Genomic DNA, 7,792 nt, shown 5'->3' on the forward strand with positions numbered 1-7,792 from the left:
ATCACAGCAGAGCCCCTTCACCCTAGATACTCCTCTGTACCACCACACAGTGCCTGCTCCCTTGTATTCCCCACACACAACTACACAATGCTCCTTCAGGCTACCCCTCCCCCCATACCCTTCCATTCTACCACACAGTGCTCCCAGTATCTTCCCTCCATGCTACCACACAGCACCCCTTCCCCCCCTCTAGGATACCACATCTATATATACACATTTACATTTAGCCATATTAAAATGCATGTTTGCTTGCACATAGTTTACCAAGCAACCCAGATCACTCTGTTAGTGGCCTCTCTTCTTCCTTATTTATCATTCCCCCAATTTTTATGTCATCTGCAAACTTTATCAATTATGATCTTATGTTTTCTTCCAGGTCCTTGATAGGGGTCTGCTATAGATCATCAGATCAGAGACAGGAGGTGAATGATGCATTTCAAAAACAAACAAATATCCAAAATGCAAGACCCGGTAGTTATGGGGGACTTTAACTACCCAGACAGCTGTGGTAGAAGTAATACAGCAAAGCACGATTTCCAGTAAGTTCTTGCAATTTATTGGGGATACTTTTTTGTTTCAGAAAGTGAAGAAAATAGCCAGGGGATAGCCATTTTTGACATGATTCTGACCAACAGGGCAGAGTGGTTGTAAATCTGAAGGTGGAAGGCAATTTGGGCAAAAGTTATCATGAAATGATAGATTTCATGATTCTAAGGCAAGGAAGAGGTGAGAGCAGCAGAATAAGGACAAGGACTTGATATTAATTATGGTAATTAAATCAGAAGTTAGGAATTGTACAAAATTGATAAGGAAAGGTAAGGGATATGAGGAAAAAAAATCTGTGGCCAGCAGAGCTAAAGACAATATTAAGAGTTTTAAAAATATATTAACTAAACGAAGCCTGACAATGGTATTGGTCTGTTACTAGATGGAAATGGTAAAATGATCAATAATGCAGAAAAGGCAGAAGCATTCAATAAAGATTTCTGTTCTATATTTGGGGAGGGGAGGAAACAGAGGATATAGTCTCATCAGATGGTGGTGGTAATCTTTCCATTCACTAGTATCTCTGGAGGTTGTTAAACAGAACCTACTAAAGTTAGACATGTTTAAATCATCAGGTACAGATAACTTGCATCCAGGAGTTTAAATAAAAAGCATGCTGAGGAGCTCCCTGGACCACTAGTGTTGATTTTCGATAAGTCTTTTAGCACAGAGGAAGTTCCAGAAGAATGGAGAAAAGCTAATGTGCCACTTTTTAAAATGGTTAACAAAATGACCTGGGGAATTATAGGCCTGTGAGCCTGACACCACTTCTGGGCAAGATAATTAAGTGGTTGATATGGAAGAATTAAATAAAGAATTAAAGAAGGATAATGTAATTAATGCAGATCAGTTTGGGTTTATGGAAAATATATCTTGTTAAACTAACTTGATTTTTTTTGTTGGTATTACAAATTTGGGTGATAAGGTAATAATGCTGATGTAAAATACTTAGACATTTGACCTGGTACTGCACTACCTTTAGAGTAAAACACTAGAAAGATATCAAATTAACCTGGAATGCACTGAATGGATTAAAAATTGGCTGATACATCTTAAAAGGTGATTGCAAATAGGAATAGTTATCAAGCAGGTATGTTTCCAGTGGGATTTTGCAGAGAATCAGTTCTTGGCCCTATACTATTTAATATCCTTATCAATGTCTGGGAAGAAAACTACAGAATTACTACAGAAAGTTGCAGATGACTCAAAGATTAAGGGAGTGGTAAATAATTAAGAGGACAGGTCACTAATCCAGAATAATCGGGATTGTTTGGGAAGTTGGGTGCAGGCAAATAAAATGTATTTTAATATGACCAAATGTAAAGTTATATACAGTGTTGTTGTAACAATGTCGGTCCTGGGCTATTAGAGACACAAGGTAGGTGAGGTAATATATTTTATTGGACCAACTTCTGTTGTTAAGAGAGACAAAATTTCAAGCTTACAAAGGTTTCTTCTTCATGTTAAGTTATACATCTAGGAACAAAGATGGTATGCCCTACTTACAGAATGGACACTCTACCCTAGGAAGCAGAGACTCTGAAAGATTTGGGAATTGTGGTGGATAATCAGATGAACATGAGCTCCCAGTGCAATGCTGTGGCCAAAAGGGCTAATGCAATCTCGGGTTATATAAACAGGTGAATATTGAGGAGAATAGGAGAAGGAAAGTTATGTTATCTCTGTATTTGCCACTGGTGCAACCATTAATGAAATACTATGCTCAGTTCTGGTGTCCATAATTCAAGGATGTTGATAAATCAGAGAGAGTTCACAGAAGAGCCAAGAGAAGATTAGAAAACTTGCCGTACAGTGAGCGACTCAAGCAGCTCAAACATTTTAGCTTAACAAAGAAAAGGGTAAGGGGTGACTTGTTCACAGTTTATAATTACCTACACGGGGAACAAAAATTTGACAAAGGGCTCTTCATTCTAGCAGAGAAAGGTATAACACAATCCAGCGGCTGGAAGTCCAAGGAAGACAAATTCAGGCTGGAAATAAGGCACAATTTTTTTAATAATGAGGGTAAACAACCATTGGAATAACTTATCAAGGGTTGTGGTGTACTCTCCTTCAATGGCAATTTTTATATCAAGATTGGCTGTTTTCCTAAAATATGTGCTCTAGTTCAAACAAATTAATTCAGGAACATTCTATGTCCTGAGTTATACTGGAGGTCCGACTAGATGATTACAGTCATCCTATCTGTTCATATAATCTATGAATGCATTACTAGATAAGGATGGTAAAATTGTTAATAATGATGCAGAAGAGGCAGAAGGATTCAATAGAGATTTTTGTTCTGTATTTGGAAGAAGCAGAATGATGTACTCATATCACATGAGGATAATGAAGTACTTTCCAGTCCATTGATAGCTAAGGCAGATGTTGAATAGCATCTACTTGGAATAAACATTTTTACCCCAGCAGGCTCAAATAGTTTGCATCCAAAAGTATAAGAATGGACTGAGGAGGTCTTCAGCCCACTGATGTTAAATCTTGAGATACAGGGGAAATTCTAGAAGACTAGAAGGGTGCTTGGGTTGTATCAGTATTCAGAAAGACCAAGCAGGATGACCTGGGTAATTACAGCAGATTAGCCTGACAATCAAAATAATGGAACAACAGATGCAAGATTCAAATCATAACAAATCAAAGGATGTGAATATAATTAATGGCAGTCAAAATGGCTTTATGTTTTTGTAATTTCATCAAAAAAGGATTTTTTTTTACAAATGTTATTGATAAGTATATGACATCTATGTAGTTATCTTTTAAGACTTTTGTAAGAGATTTAATTTAGTAGTGCACAACATTCTCATTAAAATATTAGCACTATACAGTATCAAAGCCCTCATTATAAGAATTAAGAGCTGCCTAACTGACAGATCTCAAAAAGTAGTCATCAATTGGGAATCTCATTGATGGGCTTTTTAGGGCGGTTCTACAGGGATCGGTTCTAGGCCCCATACTAGTCAACATTTTCATCAATGATATGAAAGTAAATATAAAATCACTGCTGATAAATTTCAGATGATACGAAGGTTGACAGAATGGTAAATAAGGATAAGGTCAAAGTCTCAGACTTTAAGGTCAGAAGGGACCATTATGATCTTCTAGTCTGGCCTTCTGCACAACACAGACCACAGAATCTCACCCACCCACTCCTGTAACAAACCCCTGACCTATATCTGAGCTACTGAAGTCCTCAACTTGTGTTTTAAAGACTTCAGGGTGCAGAGAATCCTCCAGCAAGTGACCCGTGCCCCACGCTGCAGAGGAAAGCGAAAACCCCCCAGGGCCTCTGCCAAGCTGCCCTGGAGGAACATTCCTTCCTGACCCCAAATATGGTGATCAGCTAAACCCTGAGTATGTGGGCAAGACTCACCAGACAGACACCCAGGAAAGAATTCTCTGTAGTAACTCAGATCCCACCCTATCTAGTGTCCCATCACAGGCCATTGGGTATATTTACTGCTAATAGTCAAAGATCAATTAATTGCCAAAATTAGGCTATCCCATTATACCATCCCTTCCATAAATTTATCAAGCTTAGTCTTGAAGCCAGATCTGTCTTTTGCCTACACTGCTCCCCTTGGAAGGCTATTCCAGAACTTCACTCCTCTGATGGTTAGAAACCTTCGTCTAATTTCAAGTCTAAACTTCCTGATGGCCAGTTTATATCCATTTGTTCTTGTGTCCACATTTGTAGTGAGCTTAAATAATTCCTCTCCCTCCCTGGTATTTATTCCTCTGATATATTTAGAGAGAGCAATCATATCTCTCCTCAGCCTTCTTTTGGTTAGGCTAAACAAGCCAAGCTCTTTGAGTCTCCTTTCATAAGACAGGTTTTCCATTCCTCCGATCATCCTAGTAGTCCTTCTCTGTATCTGTTCCAGTTTGAATTCATCCTTCTTAAACATGGGAGACCAGAACTGCACACAGTATTTCAGAGGGGCCTACATTGACTGGTAAGGTAGGTCCATTCAGACAAAATGTGTTTTAATATAACCAAAGTGGACTGGATCATGGCCACACTGGACAGCACTTGGCCCTTCCACAGGCCTGTCACCAACCAGTTGTCCAGGTAGGGAACCACAAACTGCTGATTTCCTCAGGAACGCTGTCACCACTGCTGTGTACTTCGTGAATACATGTGAGGCTGCGGACAGCTAAAATAGCAGGATTGTAAACTGGTAGTGATATTGGTCGACCCAGGAATTTCCTGTGACTTTGATTTATTGCCACATGGAAATACATGTCCTTTAAGTCAAGGGCAGCATTCCAGGATCCAGAGAGGGGATAACAGAAGCCAGCATGGCCATGACTTTAGGTGTTTGTTGAGCGGGTGCAGGTCTAGTATAGGCCTGAGACCTCCTTTCACTTTTGTGATAAGGAAGTAGTGAGAATAAAACCCCTTCCCCTCTGTGAAGCGAAGGAACCTCCCCAATGGTCCCTAGCTAGAGGAGAAAATGAACCTCCTGAAGGAGAACTTCTTTGTGAAAGTGGTTCCTGAAAAGGGATGTGAAAAGGAGGGGGGAAGAGAACTTAGAAATAAACTGAAGAGTATATCCGAATTCCACTCTGCTTAGGACCCACTGATCTGTAGTGATGTGGGTGCAAGCACTTAGGAAGTGTGAGAAGCTTTCCAACTGCAGAAGGAGAAACTGGCAAACTGGAGACTGTCCTCGATAATCACATCAAAATGGAGTTCCCTGGCTGTTTGGCTGAACTAGCTACTGCTGAAGAAATAGGTGGTGGGGGATCTTCTTATAACTTTTGCCTCCTAGAATCCAAGAGCTTCAATGCCATCTTTAAGTGCCACTTCTTCGGTTCTGGAATAGTCTGCCAAAATAGGAGGAGCGCTCCTAACTGAAGCAGATGTACTCTGTACATGCTCTGAACAGGGAGTCTCTGAGGGTGGGCACAGGACTGCTTCCACCAGGTGTCTTAGTCTGACGTCCCTGTCCATTTTAGTAGTCCATCTGACGTCCCAGTCCTTGCAGATTTGCAACCTCTCTCTGGTGTGAGCCTTGACTAGGCACTTCAGGCACCTGGAGTCCATGTCATTAACCAGCACTGGCTTCTTGCAGGCATCGCAGGGCTTGAAGCCTGGGTACTGAGGCATGCCCAGCACTGGGTATCAGTACCCAAAAAACAGGAACCAAAGAGTTAAAAAAAAAAAAAAAAAAAAAAAAAAAGTACCCAAATTAAAGGAAACCTACTACTAAACTATCCTAATACAAAACTATTGAGTATCAACTATATACAAACATACAGTAAGGGAAACCTTTGATAGCAAATTGAGTATTTAATCTGTCACAGGCAGTAAGAAGGAACTGAGGGAGGCTAGAGGCTCTTCTCTTTATATCATCATGCAGCAGTGCAAGGCAGCAGAGGGCACATGTCCTGCCATGATGGGTACCGCTGAGGAAAAAAATCTTGACAACAGTGCACAGGGTAGGCACACCCCTGAAGTGGAATGGACATGCAATTACTCAAAGAAGAACATAGACCATACCTACAGAATACAGGACTGTATCCTAGAGAGATGTGATTCTAAAGGTCTGGTGGTCACAGTAGACAAGCAATACAACATGAACTTCCAGTATGATGCTGTAGCAAAAAGTGCTCATAGGATCCTTGGACTGTATAAATGGGAGTTCTGAATAGGAGTAGGGAAGTGATTTTAGCTCTGTATCTGGCATTGGTGACACTGATGTTGGAATAGTGTGTCCAGTTCACATTTTAAAAAGGATATTGAAAAATTTGAGAGAGTGAAGAGAAGAATGACAAAAATTATTTGAGAGCTAGAGAAAATGTCTTACAATGAGGGACTTAAAAAGCTGAATTTGTTTAGCTTATCAAAAAGAGATGTGAATTGATTATTGTCTACAAATACTTTCAGAGGGAGAAGATACTGGGTACTAAAAGGCTCTTTAATCTCGTACAGAAAGGCAAAACAAGAAGCAGTGCCTGGAAGCTGAAACCAGACAAATCTGTATTATAAATAAGGCACAATTTTGTTTTGTTTTTTATTTTTAGCAGTGAGTATAATTAACCACTGGAACAAACTACTAAGGAAGCAGTGCATTCTCCATTTGTTGGGGTCTTCAAATCAAAACTGGATGACTTTCTGGAAGATATGCTTTGGACAAACAGCTTATTGTGGCTCAGCCTTAAGTAATTGGGTGGAATTCTGTGGTTTATGATATACAAGAGGGTACACTAGATGATTTAATGGTCCCTTCTGGCCATGGAACTATACACTCTGAGCTAGAATGCATGGATGCACAGAGTGGGGCTAGCTAGTCCTGACTTTTGTTTAGATAGCTAGACTAGAAGATAGCTAATGTAATGCAAATATTTAAAAAGGGCTCTAGAGGTGATCCCGGCAATTACAGACCGGTGAGTCTAACGTCAGTACCGGGCAAATTAGCTGAAACAAAAATAAAGAATAAAATTATCAGACACATAGAAGAACATAACTTATTGGGAAAAAGTCAACATGGTTTCTGTAAAGGAAAATCATGTCTTACTAATCTATTAGAATTCTTTGAAGGGGTCAACAAACATGTGGACAAGGGGGATCCAGTGAACATAGTGTACTTAGATTTCCAGAAAGCCTTGACAAGGTTCCTCACCAAAGGCTCTTATGTAAATTAAGTTGTCATGGAATCAGAGGGAAGATCCTTTCATGGATTGAGAACTGGTTAAGGGACAGGGAACAAAGGGTAGGAATAAATGGTAAATTTTCAGAGTTCCCCAAGGGTCCGTCCTAGGACCAATCCTATTCAACTTATTCATAAATGATCTGGAGAAAGGGGTAAAAAGTGAGGTGGCAAAGTTTGCAGATGATACAAAACTGCTCAAGATAGTTAAGACCAAAGCAGACTGTGAAGAACTTCAAAAAGATCTCACAAAACTAAGTGATGGGGCAACAAAATGGCAAATTAAATTTAATGTGGATAAATGTAAAGTAATGCACATTGGAAAAAAGAACCCCAACTATACATACAATATGATGGGGGCTAATTTAGCTACAACAAATCAGGAAAAAGATCTTGGAGTCATTGTGGATAGTTCTCTGAAGATATCCACTCAGTGTGCAGAGATGGTCAAAAAAGCAAACAGAATGTTAGGAATCATTAAAAAGAGGATAGAGAATAAGACAGAGAATATATTATTGCCCTTATATAAATCAATGGTACGCCCACATCTTGAATACTGCATACAGATGTGGTCC

Source organism: Trachemys scripta, chromosome 8 (genome assembly GCF_013100865.1).
Source record: "Trachemys scripta elegans isolate TJP31775 chromosome 8, CAS_Tse_1.0, whole genome shotgun sequence".
NCBI lineage: Eukaryota > Metazoa > Chordata > Testudines > Emydidae > Trachemys > Trachemys scripta.